Source organism: Myotis yumanensis, unplaced genomic scaffold (assembly GCF_028538775.1).
Source record: "Myotis yumanensis isolate MYYU_CA2020_CCGP unplaced genomic scaffold, mMyoYum1.0.hap1 SCAF_10, whole genome shotgun sequence".
NCBI lineage: Eukaryota > Metazoa > Chordata > Mammalia > Chiroptera > Vespertilionidae > Myotis > Myotis yumanensis.
In genome coordinates this window covers 24,765,606-24,783,009 of record NW_027223761.1, presented here as the reverse complement: position 1 = coordinate 24,783,009, position 17,404 = coordinate 24,765,606, and the positions used below count along the sequence as shown (strand labels likewise).

At 45.8% G+C, this 17,404-nt stretch overlaps 1 long non-coding RNA gene across 1 annotated transcript; it reads left to right on the top strand.

The window, feature by feature from the left end:
• Positions 1-2,029: 2,029 nt before the first annotated feature.
• LOC139017998 (uncharacterized) lies at positions 2,030-11,617 on the top strand. Its single transcript, XR_011472893.1, has 3 exons — positions 2,030-2,136; positions 7,300-7,451; positions 11,448-11,617. It is a non-coding gene; the product is annotated as an uncharacterized lncRNA (long non-coding RNA).
• The last annotated feature ends 5,787 nt before the right edge of the window (positions 11,618-17,404 follow it).

The following is a 17,404-nucleotide window of genomic DNA, read 5'->3' as shown; positions in this document are numbered from 1 at the left end:
ATCATCCCAGAAGCTAAGCAAATGTATAATGATGCTTATACATTTAAATGTACATGTCCAACTCCAATCCAGACGACCTGGGTGCCCAGAACTTTTCCATTTCTTGGGGCTCATAGCAAATTTTTTTAAATGTCAAAAGTTTTAAAAATTATGATGTGCATATAATTAACAAAATTACACTTTCAACACTCAAAAATACACTGTGCTATAATTGTGCTACTCAAAGTTTAAATGCAGGATGTATGTAATATAGATTCCTACTATGTTTCAGGCATGCATTTCAGTGATAGGACATAAGTTTAAAGATGTATACTGAATATCTTCCTCTTTTGGTCCTATCCGTGCATTTCTCAATAATGTAAAAAAAAAAAAAAAAAAAAAAAACACACCCAACTTTGAGAGCTTTCAGGGTGCCTGGCTCCCAAAGATGCCCCAACTCTGATAGGCCCTAAGCAAGACATTCACAGGCCAGGAATTGAATAAGAGGAGCTATTATTCATTCATTTCTACTGCAAGTATTGTCCACATATCTAGTGAAGCTTCAGTGTCCATATTTACAAAGAAAGCAATCAACAGCTGCTGGGAGCTCTGTGCAACTTGGAGAGTCTAGAGCTAACAACAGGCTTCCCCTTAAGGCATTCAGGCAGGAAGTGACATTGTGGGGATCCCCTAAATTCCTCAATAGAGAAGTTATTTCTCTAGAGCCATCCTGTGCCTTCAGAGAACAACTCTCCCATTGGCTTGTCTTGGTGTTAGATGCTTAGCTGCCAGGGGTCCCAGCACAAGGGCAGAGAGTCACCTATTCTGAATATCAACAGACTTTCCATTAAACGCCTTGTTTTCGCCACCACCTCTGCTCCTACTCCTTTTACTTTACTTCCTCACCTTTGCCCACGTTCTGGAAGAAAGATGAGGCCTCTCCTCAGCTGAGGTGTTTGGACCATAACTTCAGTTTCCTCTCTCCCATAACTTCAGTCTGCCTTCCACCTTCTGGAAACGTGTTCTAACTCACAGGGAACACAAATTCCCATATATCCTGTGACTAGTGCCTTCCCATCATTCGGGTCTTAGTTCAAATATCATCTCTTCAGGGGGGAAGGCCTTCATATCTAAAGTAGCTCCTTATCTCCAGCCCTCTCTCCCCCATCAGCCTGCCTTCTCGACTTCACGCTCACCATCATTATTTTGCTCATTTATTTGTTGTCTTTACCTCCTCACCAGGATTCTAATTCCAGGAGAATTCAAATCCTGTCAAGTCCTGTGTTGTGTCATCAGAGTTCAGGCAACTGGCATTCAATGAATATTGGTTAAACGAACAAAATCAAATGTCTTCATTCAACAAATGTTCACTAAAAATGTATTAGGCCTTGGCTGGGTGGCTCAATTGGTTAGAGCATCTGCCCAATACACCAAGTTTGCAAGTTTGATCCCCAGTCAGGGCACATACAAGAAGCAACCAATGAATGCATAAATAAGTGGAACAACAAATCAAAGTTTCTCTCTCTCTCTCCCTTCCTCTAAAATAAAATTTAAAAAAATATATTAAGTGTATTAAGTGACAGAAATTTTGCCTATAAAGGAGACAGTTTCCTTCATTTATGAAAAATGTCTTCCTGCCTCTCTACCACTTCCTGCCTCCTCTGGCCACACTCGCCCTCAGTCCCCATAAACAGACACACACAAGCTGGCTCTGCCTTTGTGCCTTGTGGCCCAAAGAAAAGAAACCCAAAGATAGGGTGACCCTGTCCCCATGGCCAACAGCAATCGGAGCTGGCCCTGGCAGCTGGCCAGACAATGGAGGCTGAATGTTTCCTGGGCCCAGCCTAGTAAATATTCAGCTGCAGTAAAAGGCACAGTCCGGTGAGCAATTAGAGAAAGAGGCCCAGGTGTCCCTAGAGGAGCTGGTTCCTCTTTACAAGAGCACACAAAGGCTGGCTGGCCGCGGCCCTCCCCCTCGGCCCTGACTTTATCACAGCGGACAGGCCTGACCGAGAGCTTTCCTCCAGACACTTGCAGCTGGCTGGGAAATGAGCATGATAGTCAACACATGTTGCTTCCCCGTGACCTGACAAATCAGATTACCTGGCTCCGACGCACATGGGGGCTTTGCTGTGAGGCGACCTGGAGCCTCTGAAGGTATAATCAGCTTGTTGTTGTTGTTTGTTGGGGGGTCTGAAGTGACTCAGAAAACCTTGCAGTCGTGTGGAACGGAATATCTCTTATTTATTTTACTGTCCCCTGTTCCAAAGGAGCTAACATCAGCCTTGTTCTTGTCATGGAGCCCAAACATTCATTCAAAGGCTGTATTTACAAACGAAGCGGCATGGCCATAAAACTGATGACCTTGCTGCTTCTGGAATCTCATAAAAAGTTTCCAGGCTGCTCCTCCCTAGAGTAAATAAGGGTGTTGCAGTTGCTAGTCCCCTGGCAGGGTTCCAGCTGGGGCTATTACATTCCTCCCTCCTCAACTCTCCTCTGAGCTCCAACGCCAGGGTGCTTAACTCTGGAGCTGCCGCTGTGCTTGGAGCATTCAAACGGAGAGGTGGGGGCAGTGCAGAAAAGAAAGGGGGAAAGGGAGGAAAGAAGCAACCTTGATTGAGATGTGCAAAGGATGTATCATTCATTTTCTCATTCAAGCTCCATAACTTACTCATAGGCTAGCCCCCTGGAAGCTTAACTCATGTGCCCACATGTAGAAAATGTTTGTGGCAGACATTGCTCATTTTATTGGGATGGCATGGGTACTGTTTATTAAACTTTATAGATTCTAATGGCCTGCACAGTAGAAATAGCCAATGAGGCAATGAGAGGCAATGGACGCGGTTATAGATGGGGGTTCAGGGGTCCTATTGTTTTACTGATAACAAGAGTCGTACTTAGTTGACCTGTGTCTTTTGCCCATTCCCGATCTTATTCTTTGAATGAGGATGTGAGCCTAGAGCAGTGATGGCGAACCTATGACACGCGTGTCAGAGGTGACACGTGAACTCATTTTTTTGGTTGATTTTCCTTTGTTAAATGGCATTTACATATATAAAATAAATATCAAAAATAGAAGTCTTTGTTTTCCTATGGTTGCAAATATCAAAAAATTTCTACATGTGACACGGCACCAGAGTGAAGTTAGGGCTTTTCAAAATGCTGACACGCCGAGCTCAAAAGGTTCGCCGTCACTGGCCTAGGAGAACAGCATCACTCTTATGAGCAAAAGGATGAAAGATGGTAGAACAGAAAGCGAAGAGCCTGGGGCATGGATGGTAGTGTGGAGGTGCTCCCTCAATGCCCAGGTACCTATGCTCAGGCTTCTCGGTAGCAGGAAAAAATAGCTCCCTTCCTTGTGGTGGTGAGCAGACCAGGAGGTGGTCCCCATGATCCCGACCTATGGGCAGGCACACCTTTGTGTGATCCACTCCTCTGGAACATCGGTGGGACCTGTGACTTGCTTCTAACAAGTAGAATATGGCAAAGGTGCTGGGATGTCACTCCCATGGAAACATTACACTATATAGGCTTCATCTTGTTAGCAGACTTGTTCTAGAGCAGCCGTGGGCAAACTATGGCCCGTGGGCCGGATCCGGCCCGTTTGAAATGACTAAAACTAAAAAAAAAAAGACTGTACCCTTTTATGTAATGATGTTTATTTTGAATTTATATTAGTTCACACAAACACTCCATCCATGCTTTTGTTCCGGCCCTCCGGTCCAGTTTAAGAACCCATCGTGGCCCTCGAGTCAAAAAGTTTGCCCACCCCTGTTCTAGAGGCTCTCCCAGATGACTGAATAAAGCAAGCAGCTATGCTGGCAAAGCCCACATGGTAAGGAACTACAGATGGCTTCTAGGAACTATAAGAAGCCTCTACAAATGGAGGGAAGCTTCTAGAAACTGTGAGCAGACTTTAGGAGATGAGGATGGCTACCAATCAGCAAGATGCCAGTGCCCTCAGTTCTACAGCTGCAAGGAAATGTATTCTGCCAACAACCTGAATGAACTTGGAAGTGAATTCTTCCCCAGCTGAACCTCCAGATGAGAATGCAGCCCAGCTTCACGGCAACCTTGCCCAGACTCTTGATCCACAGAAACTGTGACATAACAACTGCATGGCATGTTAAGCCACTAAGCTTGTGGCAGTTTGTCATGTAGCAATGAATCACCACCAATACCCTCATTTTACACTGCTCTGTAACTGTCAGTTATGTTGGTCATCCTTCTGTAAATTACAGCCAAACTAATACATGATTAGTGGACACACAGATGAGCATCTAAGGAGATCCACCTAGAAAGTGTTGAGGGGTGGAAGTTGACTTGTAGAGATGGTGGAAAAGCAGGCATTGTTGGCAGATGACGATAAGCCAAGGTCTTACATGTTTCTCCAAATAGAACTGGGTATTTTCATTCAAAAGGCTTTAAGCTGCTGACCATTTAGCTATTTGCCAAAATATTATAGGTGACTAAGCTCTAAAAAATAGAAAGTTTGTTAATTAACCATTTAGGGTAAGTCCTTAAAGTAAAGGCAGGACAGCAGACTCTATATTTCTCTTTCTAGTTCTGTTGGAGAGCATTTTCTAATCTGAAAAAATACTACCAGCTGGCATCTCTTGAGCCCTTACTCAGTATTACTGTGTACAAAGTGCTGTCAAGCCCTTCTCTGGATTTGCTCTTTAATGCTCACAGCTGATCTACAAGCTCAGAAAGATTACTCCCACGTGACAGATGTGAAAACTAAGATTCAGAGCAGTGGTTCTCAACCTTGGCTGCACATTAGAATCACCTGGGAATCTTTTTAAAATCCTCATTTCCGGGCCTCATCCTCCGGAAATTCTGTTTCTTTGTTAAGGGGTGAGGCCACAACATTAGTAACAAAGAAACAGAATTTCCAGAGGATGAGGCCCAGAAATCAGGATTTTAAAAAGATTCCCAGGTGATTCTAATGTGCAGCCAAGGTTGAGAACCACTGATTCAGAGAGATTAAGAGGTGGGTCAGTAGGCAGCAGGGTTCAAACGAAGGCAGTCCGCTATAGGAGTTTAAACACTATACTATCTATCCCATTGTAAGAGATGGAAAATGGAGAAAAATAGTGAAAGGGGACCTTTTTCCATACTCAAAACACCCGGAATAAGTACAACAATCTCTTTGATACAGAAGGTGGGGCAAAAATAGTTTTACGGTTGTGAGTACTCGAAACACAAAGTTTATTCTCGTATTATTATTTAGTGATTATTGTATTATTTTCCATATGGACAATGGTAAGCCTACTCTTGCCCACCCAGTATTTCCTAACAACACAGAAGTCAGACTACTACATGTACATATGTATCCCGCATCTTTGTTTTCTCAGGAGACATGCCATTCTCGGTTTCTCATGCTCTTCAAAGCTCCACGTAAGCCCTGGCATCTGGAGATGCCGTAATTTACTAAGGCGTTCTCCTCCTGCAGATGATCTGAGATGCTCTCCATTTAGGACAATTGTAAATAAAGCTGCAATTAATGTCTTTGTGTCTAAAGTTTTTTCCCATATGTTGAGTTTAGGGTAGAATCTTCCAAGCGGTAGGACTGAATCAGAGAGGATGAATACAAATAATGGCACTGACGCTCCGTGCCCAGTTGGCTCAAGCTCAACGATGACACTGTAAGACTTGGAGACCAGAAAAAAGAGACAAAAGAAAGTTTCTTCAAAGGTGACATGAGGGGCTGTTTACGTTTAGAAGCCAGATTTCTTATTGTCATCTGGAATACGTGCTTCGTCCAGGAGCTATAAAATTCTAGCCTGATATTTGGTAAACTTCCCTAGTGTTTGTGTTTTATAAACTGTCTCACAGCCGTGGCCTCAGCCATTTTTATATGTTTCTAAATAAACACCAGGGCTTCCCATTGCTTTCTGGTCTGAAAAGACTCCTGCTATGTTCTGATTGGTACCCACCAGGTTAACCATTTTTTCCAGATGCTCAAAAGAACAAAATGTCTCTCATCCCAGAGGCACAAAAATATGCTTTGTTTTTGAGGTAAAATAATTGAAACTCTTAAAAAGTTCAGTGTGGTGGCTAAATGACCCAGGAAAATCAGTTTCTCATCCCATCCGCTGCAGATGTGATGGAGCCAGGTTAGGCATGGAAAGGAACCTCAGGCACCTACGAATGAAAACAGCTCACACTGGCTGGACATGGCACTGGGCTAAGCTCTTTGCATATATTGTTTACCGTCAGCTCGGCACAAGCCTGTCAGGTAGATAGATTTATTATTCCCATTGTGTAGTTGGGAAAATGGAGGGACAGAGAGGTAATAACTTTCCAAGGTCACAGAGATTAGGCCCAGTTGTTAGTCAGAAGAGATCTTAGAGACCCCGGAGGTCTTACACTTTGCTCCAGGGCTCCACGGGCCACTGTGGAGGCAAGGGCACCCCAGGAAGGGAAAGACAGAGAGAAAGGCTCCTATCCACCCAACTCTTCCCCACTCCCTGCCCCTTGTGATAGGCACAATAATGGCCGCCCAAAGACATCAATGTCCTAACCTCCAGAACCTGTGAACAGGTTGCCTTACATGGCAAAGGGACTTTACAGATGTGATTAGGGACCTTGAGATGGGGAGATGATCCAGCTTTATCCTAGTGGGCCTCACCTAAGGACACAGGTCCTTACAGTGAAGAATTGTGTGTGGTCAGAGGAGCTATGATTACGGAGGGATGGTCAGAGAGACGCAATGTGGCTAGCTTTGGAGTTGAAAGAAGGGCCATGAGGCAAAACATGTCACTTCCTGAAGCTGGAAAAGTCAGGGAAATGGTGTTCCCCTAAAACAGGGTGGGGAACATCCGGCCCACAGGCTGTATAAGCCCCAAGAAATAATTTGGTCTGGCCCTGCCAAGGCATTAGGGGTGAGTTAATTAAATGTTTGACCAAACATAGGCTAATTTTTAAGTTGATAACTTTGTGTGGCCCTGGAATGATGTTATAAATATCCAAATGGCCTTTGGCAGAAAAATGGTTCCCCACCTCTGGAGCCTCCAGGAAGGAATGCAGCCCCGCCAACATCTTTTTGCCCAGTGAGACCCCTCTGACTTGTAACCCACAGAACTGTAGGATAATAAATTCATGTTGTTCTAAGCCACTGTCTTTGTGGTCAGGTGTGACGGCAGCAGTGGACCCAGAGCAAGGCCCCTGCTTCAGCAGAGCCTCTACCCTGTTAGGTTTTTGTGATCAGACTTCAGGGATATTTCATTTAGAAAATGACACAAAGGCGGATTTTCCTGCTTTAAAAAATATAGTTGAAAACTAATTCTTCTCTATTTCTTTTTTTGTTTGTTTCAGAAGAAAAATGTTGATGTCCAGAAAGAAGACGTGTTTGATCCATGGTCCCACAGTGGCAGGACAACTGGCCCAGTGCCCGTTGCACTTACAGCCCAGGGAGTGCTGGAAGATCTCCCCCTCTGGGCCAGGGCTGGGGCTCTGGGCTCTGCCAGGTGAGCCAGCACTGAATGTATGATGAGTAACTTGTCACTCGGCCATTTAACAAACATCCACCAGAATAGATCAGACACTGCAGCCGGCACTTGGCAATGAAGGGGTGAGTGCAACCCGGCCCCACCTCTGGGGAAGCCAGCAGTTACACTGTAGAGTGACTACAACTATGTCATGAGAAAGGCTACCTAGCCCAGTTCTGAGAAAAAGCTGCCCAGGGGCCTGAAGGATGAATGAAAGTTGGCCCAGAGGGAAAGAAGAGTGTTCTGTGCAGGACAGCAGTGCGAAGGTGTGGAGAGAAGAAATGGGCAACTTTCAGGAGTTGAGAATGGATGAAATGTAGGATTCAAAGGTGGGGGAGGTAGGAGGAGTGGCAGGAAGTGAGATAGGAGAAGTAAGCCTGAGTCAGTACCAAGGGCCTGGGAGCTAAGTTAAACATTCACCTGAGTTTACCTTCATCAAAGCCCATTACCTGGTGACAATGGGAAGCCAAGGAAGGTCTGTCCTGAACTGATGCAGACAGACAGATAGCAAGCACAGGGCAAGGTCAGGGTAGGGACACAATACATCTCTGTTGACTGAATTCAGGGTGGTGACTTGTATAATTGAGGTGTATGCAAAGTGCAAGGGGGGAGAGAGAGAGGAGGGACTGGCTAGCTCTGCCTCGAGGGGGTGGGAAGGTTCACAGAGCAGGTGAAGACCTGCCGCTCAAATGGTTAGTACAACAAAGGACATGTTTGGTAATTTCTTTTTCTCTGCAGTCTTCTATTAGCACGCAATAATAGTCTTTGGAATCCATCACATTCCTATAAACATTTCTGTCTTGAAATTTTTGCAAATTCACACCTCTATCCCTTTTTTTAAAATTTTTTAATTAATGATGTCTTCATATTGTAACGTTTAACTGGCTTTCTTAAGGGTATGGCAGAAACCATTACCCTGCCCCCAATAAACTTCTTTCCTTGCCAACAGAACATCAGTATTACCTAAGGCAGCAAGATGCCCGGCCCTGAGGGGTAGAATTATGACTGGTCTCAGTCAGTCATGGCTATTCCATTAACGTTTGCCACACAGTGACTTTCCCAGACTCTTTTGCAGCTAAGGATAGTCATGTATCCCAGTTTTGATTAATACTATTCTGGTTGATTAGAGGTAAGTGTAAGTCAGCTGGGAGGACTTCTGGGATATTTTTGTTCCTTCATTGATAAAATGGTATAGTGATTCCAAGAAAAGGATCCTTTGCTATTCTACACCCTTATCCCCTTGCCTCCTTTCTACCTGTGAATACTGCTGTGATGTCCTGGGGGGGTGGCAGGGGGGGTGGCAGCCATCTTGCAGCCATGAGGCAAACAACAGAAGAATCAATGGCCTACCCACATATGGAGTATGAGAAAGTGGAAAGATTAAAAAGTGCCTAGCATCTTGATAGCACTATTGAGTTTCTGTTCTCGCTTTAGGACATTTACTTCCAAACTCTTCTTATGTAAGGTAAACATCTATATGATTTAGACCACTATCAGTCAGTTTTTTTATTACTTGTAGCCAAATATATCCTAAATTATATAGTTGTTTACAGAAAGAGAACTAGCTTTCTTATCACCAGAACTATGAAGCTCTAAAACTGTTAACAAAGTGGTAGTCTACAGTGAACTAGTCACATGAAGATCCAAAACAATGTTCCCCAATCCTGGAAGCAGAAAATTTTTTTCCCGTAGCCCTCCCTTCCCAATGATGACTCTTCCTTGGCTCAGAGGAGATTTCATGATTCTGATTTCATGCCTCCAAATATCACCCATTGCCTCATCGCCCTTTGCATTTGGCTGGGTCTTGGGTCATGTTGGTCTCTCTGGAGGGCCTGGCTGGTTACTTCAACTTGTCAAAAATCAGAGTCAGATTCTCCTTGGCAATTGCAAAGGTAAGCTGTCACCAGCCCTGTCAACAGTCACAGCAGAAAGAGAGCTATTTATTCATCTAAGACCGTTATGAGTCACAGTCTAAACATTCTACGAACCCTCCTCTGGCAAGTCATACCCTGCCCTGGTCTCTGGAGAGAGTGCTTCCCACCCAGTGCCACTTCAACATAACAGACTCTTGGCGTTTGGCTGTCTAATCTTTGGGCTGCACAAGTGGTCATATTATTAATGACTCTGAGTCATCAGTTAGGGCATTCCATCTGGAGTGTGTGTGTGTGTGTGTGTGTGTGTGTGTGGTGTTGTGTAAAAAGTAGGAGTAGGATGGAGGTCTACTCTTGCCCAGACAATATATGAAACTTCCCATGGTTATGCCTCTTCCTTACCATATACCCTTCAAAATATACAAAATACAACCTATTCCTTTTGTGAAAAGGGTTAAAGCCTCTCCACCCCTTGTTGACCCCTCTTTTTAATACTCTTGTTTGTCAGTGTCAATTAAGACTCAAAGAATTTAATCATACCTAGGTGTTATCTGCCCAGCACTGAGAGTGAGTGAGATAGAAGAGAGGAGCTATGACCTTTTTTATTTTTTATTTTAGACAGGTCTTTAATTAGAATTCTTCATCTTTGTCTTAATCTTCTGCTCAGTGCCAACTTATACAGTGACTATGACTATCTCCTTTGGAGTAAGAAAATGGTCAAGCACTGACAACACAATTCATGGAAAGCTTCACTCCTCATCAACTCCTTACAAGTTGGACAGAGTTTAGTTGTCACTTCTTTCAGGAAGGCTTCCCTGATTTCATTAAATGTTCCATTTATGCATCTCTATAACACCTGGTACTTCCTCAAGGAAAGCACTTATTATCATACTAGAGGCCCAGTGCACGAATTCATGCACCAGTGGGTCCCTTGGCCTGTCCTGCGGGATCAGGCTGAAAATGGCTCTCTGACATCCCCCGAGGGGTTCAGGACTGCAAGAGGGCCGGTGAGGGACACAGGAGGTTGGCCAGCTGGGGAGGGACCGTAGCAGGGCTCCAGGGCATGTCCGGCCCATCTCACTCAGTCCCAATTGGCCAGACCCCAGCAGCAAGCTAACCTACCAGTCTGAGTATCTGCCCCTAGTGGTCAGTGCACATCATAGCAACTGGTCAACCATCAGTTGTCTACCCCCTGGTGGTCAATGTACATCATAGCAAGCGATTGAGCGGCCTTAGCATATCATTAGCAGATTACGCTTTGATTGGTTGAACGGTCGACCAGACACTTAGCATATTAGGCTTTTATTATATAGGATTAGCAATGCCCTTTCCTTATGTCATGGGATTGCAAGGTCTTTGAAAGCAGGGTATATGTCATGTTGCCAGCATCCAGAACATTCCCTCACACATAGTAGGCACCTTAAGTAATATATATTGAATGAATGAGGTTTAAGGAAGTAACCACCTTCCACAACTGGGAAGATACCAAAATTGGCCATGAGCTCCCTAAACCTGGAAGAAAGACTAGGGAACACGACTGACCAGAGGGATGTTTCTGATGTTCCATTCATCTGTGTCCATGATGATATCAGCACCTTGAGAACAGGGACCAAGTTCTACACTTTCTATCCAATAAAAGGGAGTCTAATCTTCCCCCCTCTAAGTGTCCATTAGAGCATTGTCAAGGTGTTCTGTTTGCATAACAACCACAAGATCTTGAGTAAAATGTTGCAAAGACTCGGGACCTACAGCCTTCCTCCAGAGCCCTGGGATAAACACCGTAGCACACAGGTAGACAGATATCGATAGGGAAGACTTCTCGATGGGCAGGCACATTATTCAATGGAAGGCAAAAGTTCAAGTCTCATGGTTCTGTCCTGAAACACCATTAATTTTCAGCGGATGGGCCAGGATTGTGAGGGACCGATATGGTGCTGCTACTCTGGGTCCTCTGGCCTGACCTCAGGAATCTTGCCCCCACCTTGAATTCCTAACACTGGTGCCAGAGTCGGCGGTGGAGAGAAGGCACACCAGGTCTTTGTTTAAAAAAACTCCAGATGGGAGAAAGGGCAAGAGCTAAGAAAATTTTCTGGTTATCAATTAGGCCACATGAGCCTCAGGAGGAAAGAAGGAAGGTGGATGGAGAAGCTCGGGAGCCCAGAAAAAAGTTCAGAAAGAGGAAACCAAGAAGTCAGAAATCACTGGTCCAGCCTCCTGTTTTCTATTTGACCAACAGTTAGTCACACCAAATTTCTGAAGCCCGGCTTCTTCGTCTATAAGATGGAAAAAATAAAATAAAATGATGGAGAAAATAGGTCCTAATATTATATGCTTGCTATAGAGATTAAAGAAGATTGCTTGTTCACAGCCCCTGATCCATAGTGTTCAATACATGCAAATGTTATTATCACCACCAAAGTAAGGGCTAAGGACCAAAGTCAGTTTCCCTCCCTGTTACAATGTAATCTCCTCACCTGAATGTCTATCCCCAGGCTGGTAGACTCAGGGAGTTCCAGGTTTTACCTGGCTGTCTTCCAATGCTGAATAACCACTTGAGCTGCCACCTCCACCTGCTGCCTTCAGCTAACACCTGGTGCTCGCACATACCATGTACCCTCTTTTCCATAAATTCAGGTCATATATATCCACCTGGACTTATATAGAACCACCTTCACTTGGATCTTGACCTTCTCCAGATCCAATGCAGCTTTTTGGGTTTTCTATAATCTCCATCCCTCCTGACCACACTGGACTCTCTGATGAATGACGTCAAGCATGGACTTAGTATGGGTTTATCTGGGATTCTCCTGGCTTTCTGCTTCCTTGATAGAAAGCTCTTTTAAGGTGCTCAGGTCCCCCACCCAAGGTCACGGCCAATCAGCTAGCTGGCTAACTGGTTGAGTGACTAAAGTCCTGGGTTCAGACACCTGGCACAGAGACAGTGCCCAGGAACAGTTTATGGAATCCAATGTCCTCACGTTTCATGTCCGTCTCCAGCCCATCAGTGGAATGGTGCTGAGACCCTACCCCCAACAGAGCTAAAATATCATAGGCCATTGTCATCTGCCCCAGACCAGAGGAGAAGGAAATTGCTCAACAGACGAATGGGAGTGTGGAACTGAACTGGAAAACTATCAATTACCCCGATCTGAAACACATATTCAATGTAAAATTCAGGCTATCTGAAGAACCCAGAGAATAAACACATCCCAAACAAGTTTCAAGATGTAGCTGACATGAAATAAATTCATCTTCTGGGGACCATGATATAAAGCGGAGGAAAGAAACTTGACACCCACTTTGTGCCACCATTTTCTCATGTCATCTATATAACACCCTGTAACCAACAGCCATTTTTCAGGTGAACTGTGAAACTTAGACCAGATCCCCTAATAGTCACACACCAAGAGGCTGGGCCTGGATTCAAGTTCAGGGTCTCAGCACTCTCTTTCACCAATACTAACCATAAAAATTTAAACCTCACCTTCTGGAGAGGGCAGTTACCACAGAGACATCACGTCTCTCCTTGGCAGCCACTCCACCCATCCTTCCCACTGACGACTGTCTGTTGAGATCCTGGCCAGCCAGTGAGCAATGAAGCTTTATTCTTCTCAAAGCCCCTCACAACCCATCCAAGTCCCCGCCACCCCCCACCACCACCACTACCACCTAGAAAGACAGCATAATACAGGACAGTCGTTAAAACTGATTCCAGAGCCAGGCAGCCTGGGTTCAAATCCTGGCTCTACCACTTTCCAGCTACATGACCTTGAACAAGATGTTCAGCTTTTCTGTACCTCAGTGGCCTCATCTGTAAAATGGGGCAATAATAGTAATCTATCTCATAGGTGGCTGTGTAGATCAACAGAGTCCTTACAAGTTCGGACACATAGTAAGGACTGAAGTTTCAGTAACTGGTATTACAAATCAATTTTACAACACTTTGGTGAGGGTGTGTGTGTGTGTGTTTTCCAATCATTGGTCAAACGAAGGAACTGAGGCAGAGAACAGTTACTATCATGCCCGCGGGTCACACAGCGCATCAGAGGCAAGGCGAGGGAGGCTTGGAAAGAAAGGTCTCCCATTCCTCACCAGGGCCCTCTCTCCTCCCGCTCACTGAAGAACCACGAGGCAGAAGAAGCAATTAAGCTGTTGATGGTAGGCATAATCTCCTCTCCCCTCTCCCGAAGTCTGCCCTGTCACATGAACCATAATGAAGTCACCACAAACATCCATTTATTTATAAACCTACAACAGTAACCTCTTCACTTAAAAGCCTCTTGGAAACGAGCTGGTTAAGAGCATTTCAGAGTCTGTCAGAGAAACAAGCTCCCACTGACATCTTGTCTCCATATGCCTTTGAAAACTTGTTCTGAGCCCCCTAATCCCTCACCGAGGGACGTTCCCTGCGCTCCATTCTTCTAAGGTTTCCACAGTTGGGCGTGGGTATGCTCTGAAAGCTCTCTCTTTTGAAAAATTCCCTTGCTTTGAGTCATGGCAAAATCTGAGGAAATGCACGGTGCCAAAGGTTTCAGCATTTACATAAGCCCTTAATCAGCCCTCAGGTTCGTTACAGTGAGACGTATCCATTACATTTGCTGTTCAGGCGAAGGATGGGGTCTTTGGAGCCTGCTGTTTTTGACTTGGAGAACACAGGGCAACCTTGGAAAACTGTGCTTTGTGGATGGTGCCTGAGCCTTGGGAAAAGGCTCCAACCTCTCCCTTTTTAAAGTTATACTCTTGATACCAAACCCAGGTTCAGCCCCCTGTCACTCGAAAGCCAATGCAGTCAAGCCTCAGTTCTCAAACGTCTCCCACCTCGAACAATGCGGTTCTTGACCAAGTTGTTCATGGAAAAAATGTCTCGGTTGTCGAACAGAACTTCGTTTCTCGACCTGACAACCCTTTCGTGCTGATAACCTGTATGATCAGTCATGTGTCTCTCAGGCAAGAAACAAGAATGAGTCAGTTTACTGATAAATCTCGAATCGCTAAGATCTCAGGAAATTGTGTTGTATTTTCATGGGTTATTTTGCTTTTGGGGGTCTGGAACGGATGAATTCAATTTACATTATTTTTAATGAGTAAAAATGATTCAGTTTCCAAACAAATCACATCTCAAACAGCCTTCCTAAATGAATTAAGTTCAAGAACTGAAGTTCTACTGTTATCAAGAGACAGGGGCTGGTGGAAGGAAAGTAGGTTTATTTAAGAGTTGGCACCTTGAGAAGATGGTGGACTACCGTCACAAAGACCCTTTTAACAATTAGACACAGGTAGGGGTTTTTGTAAGAAGGGAGGAGGAAGGCAAAAACAAAAACAGAGGAATGGAAAGGAGGGGATTCAGAGTTCTTCATTGAGGGGACTATGTGCAAGTCATCACAGTCTACCCAGGTAACTGGTTAAAGGTCAGCAAATCTCCTGGAAGTGGAATGTCTGAAATCGGAGTCTGCTTTTTTAAAAATATATATATTTTTTTATTGATTTCAGAGAGGAAGGGAGAGGGAGAGAGATATATAAGCATCAATGAGCATCAATGAGCATCGCTATCCGGCCTCATGGACTTCCTTTACGTTTCTTGGAAAACATGCATTTCAGCTTTCACAAATGCCAATTTCTCTTCCCTCCCCACACCCTATCGTTGTCTTCCTTTGGGCTTCCTCCTGTCCATCCTCCAGGACTGCTGGTCAGGGTCCACTCCCCCTCCTGTGCATGCCCCTCTTCACCTTCACTTCCCTTCCCAGCACTCCCCACATAAACCGGGTATTTCAACGGCTGGTTCACTGCTACCACCACCCCACCCCCCCCACCCACCCCCCCCTGCGCAGAGCCCAGCTGCTCAGGCACAGCCACATCCAGGATGCCTGGGACTGGCAGGGCCTCTAGCATTATTATGAAATGAGTCAACAAATACATGGGTAGGTAAATACTGAATATTCTGTTCTGTACCCCATTGTGCTAGGCACATAGCAGCCTGCATTTACTATTGGTAGATGAATAACTGGGTGTACCAGTATAGTCTGATTCCAGAATTTATTTTTTCCTTTTGGTTCCCCACCCCCGCCTTTCTCTCTCTCTTTGTTTACAAAGGCTGAAGAAAGACGACAGAAGTACAAAGAGAGGAGGCAGGAGGTTTACAGGAAAGGTAAAGGAAAATGAGAATCCAGGAATTTGCCTCCAGCTCCAACATGAAAAAATATCTATACCCGAAATTCTAGACCAGCCATGGGCAAACTACTGCCCGCGGGCCGGATCCGGCCCGTTTGAAATGACTAAAACTAAAAAAAAAAAAGACCGTACCCTTTTATGTAATGATGTTTACTTTGAATTTATATTAGTTCACACAAACACTCCATCCATGCTTTTGTTCCGGCCCTCCGGTCCTGTTTAAGAACCCATTGTGGCCCTCGAGTCAAAAAGTTTGCCCACCCCTGTTCTAGACCCTTTAGGCGTTTGAGCGGCCTGAGCCTAGGCCTCCTGCACTGGCTTCTGCCAGTCCCTCCCGGAGCTCAGAGCCCGCAGTAGCTGGCCCCGAGCTCTGCCCAGAGTGCGGAAGCTGGCGTGAGCTGTGATAGTTCCTGAGCTGCAGGGACAGTGGCTGTTCTGGGCACTTCAGGAAGTACTTGCTCCAAGAGGCCCTTCCAGCTATTGTTGCTCAGGCCAAGCCTGCTGGGCTGGCACCAGGACAGGCTGCTGCCTCCAGCCAAGGGTGTGTTCAGGGCACTGGGGCCGGAAGGTGAAAGGCAGGGGTCAACGAGAGGTACTCACACCAGGAAGGTCTTAGGCTGAAGACCTCCTTTCCTTTTTTTTTTTTAAAAAAAAAATATTTTTTTATTGATTTCAGAAAGGAAGAGAGAGAGAAACATCAATGATGAGAGAGAATCACTAATCAGCTGCCTCCTGCACACCCTCTACTAGGGATGGAGCCTGAAACCTGGGCATGTGCCCTGACCGGGAATCAAACCGTGACCTCCTGGTTCACAGGCCAACACTCAACCACTGAGCCACACCAGCCGGGCTGAACCTTCTCCTTTCTTCAGGCTGTCAGTGCCAGGAGCTGCCTGCCTCTAGGTGGAGTTCTGTCTCCTACACCAGGCACAGCATTGATTAAAGATAAACCGGACTCTGCCAGTGATGTCATGGCTGGGCCAGCAAGAACGAGCTGGTGCCATACAAGGAGCCCAGGTGCAGGCTGGTCACTGGCTCTGCCTGTGCTGTGCCCTTGGACACTTCTGGATCTCCTATTCGTCTTCCCCTTCCTCCTCCATAAAGAGGAACCCGCTCGAGGGGTTCCGAGGAGGAGCTGAGCTAGGAGGGATGGCCTGTCAGGTACACAAGGGCACTGGGAAAATGCTAGTTCCCTTCCTTGTCCTGAGCAGCTGGACAGGGGCGGGCAGCGTGGGGACGCGGCTGGGAGCAGATGTCACGTTTCACTGCATTCCTCCCTGTCCCCAGGCTGCTGGCCTGGGCGCTGCGCCCACTGCGGCCTGAGTTCCCCTGACAGCTGCCCGGCGGCTCTGTGGGGCCTTGCCCATGACTCCTGTTTGAACCAAGAAAAGCCTCTGCTTTGCTCCAGTCCCCAAAACTAACAGGAATGATGCAATAGGTGTCTCACAGCCACAGCCACGGAGAAAGCCCTGGCTTCCAGATCTCCACCCCACACCCACGCCAAGATTGCAAATTAATGTCCTCCTGTTCCCATAAATCCTGGGTAACTCCCATGCCACTGCCCCGCCTGGCAACAGCTCTGCCACCCCCTGATCTTGTGACCAAGGCCACCAGTCCGGCCTCTGAGGCACCAAATCAGCAGAGGCAGGGAAATGGTTTCTAAGCACCTAGACTCTGCAGCCTGACCTTCCACCATCATCATCGTAACAGGGATGTGTACTGAGTGCACTGCCCAGCACTGTTCTATACCCTTTGTATTAACACATTTAATCTTCACCAACATATTTACACTCCCATTTTACAAGAAGAAACTGAGTCTCAGGCAGTGAGGTGGGCATCATGATGGCGTCAGACATTCTTTCTCCCCCTTCTCTCATAACACATCCATTCTCA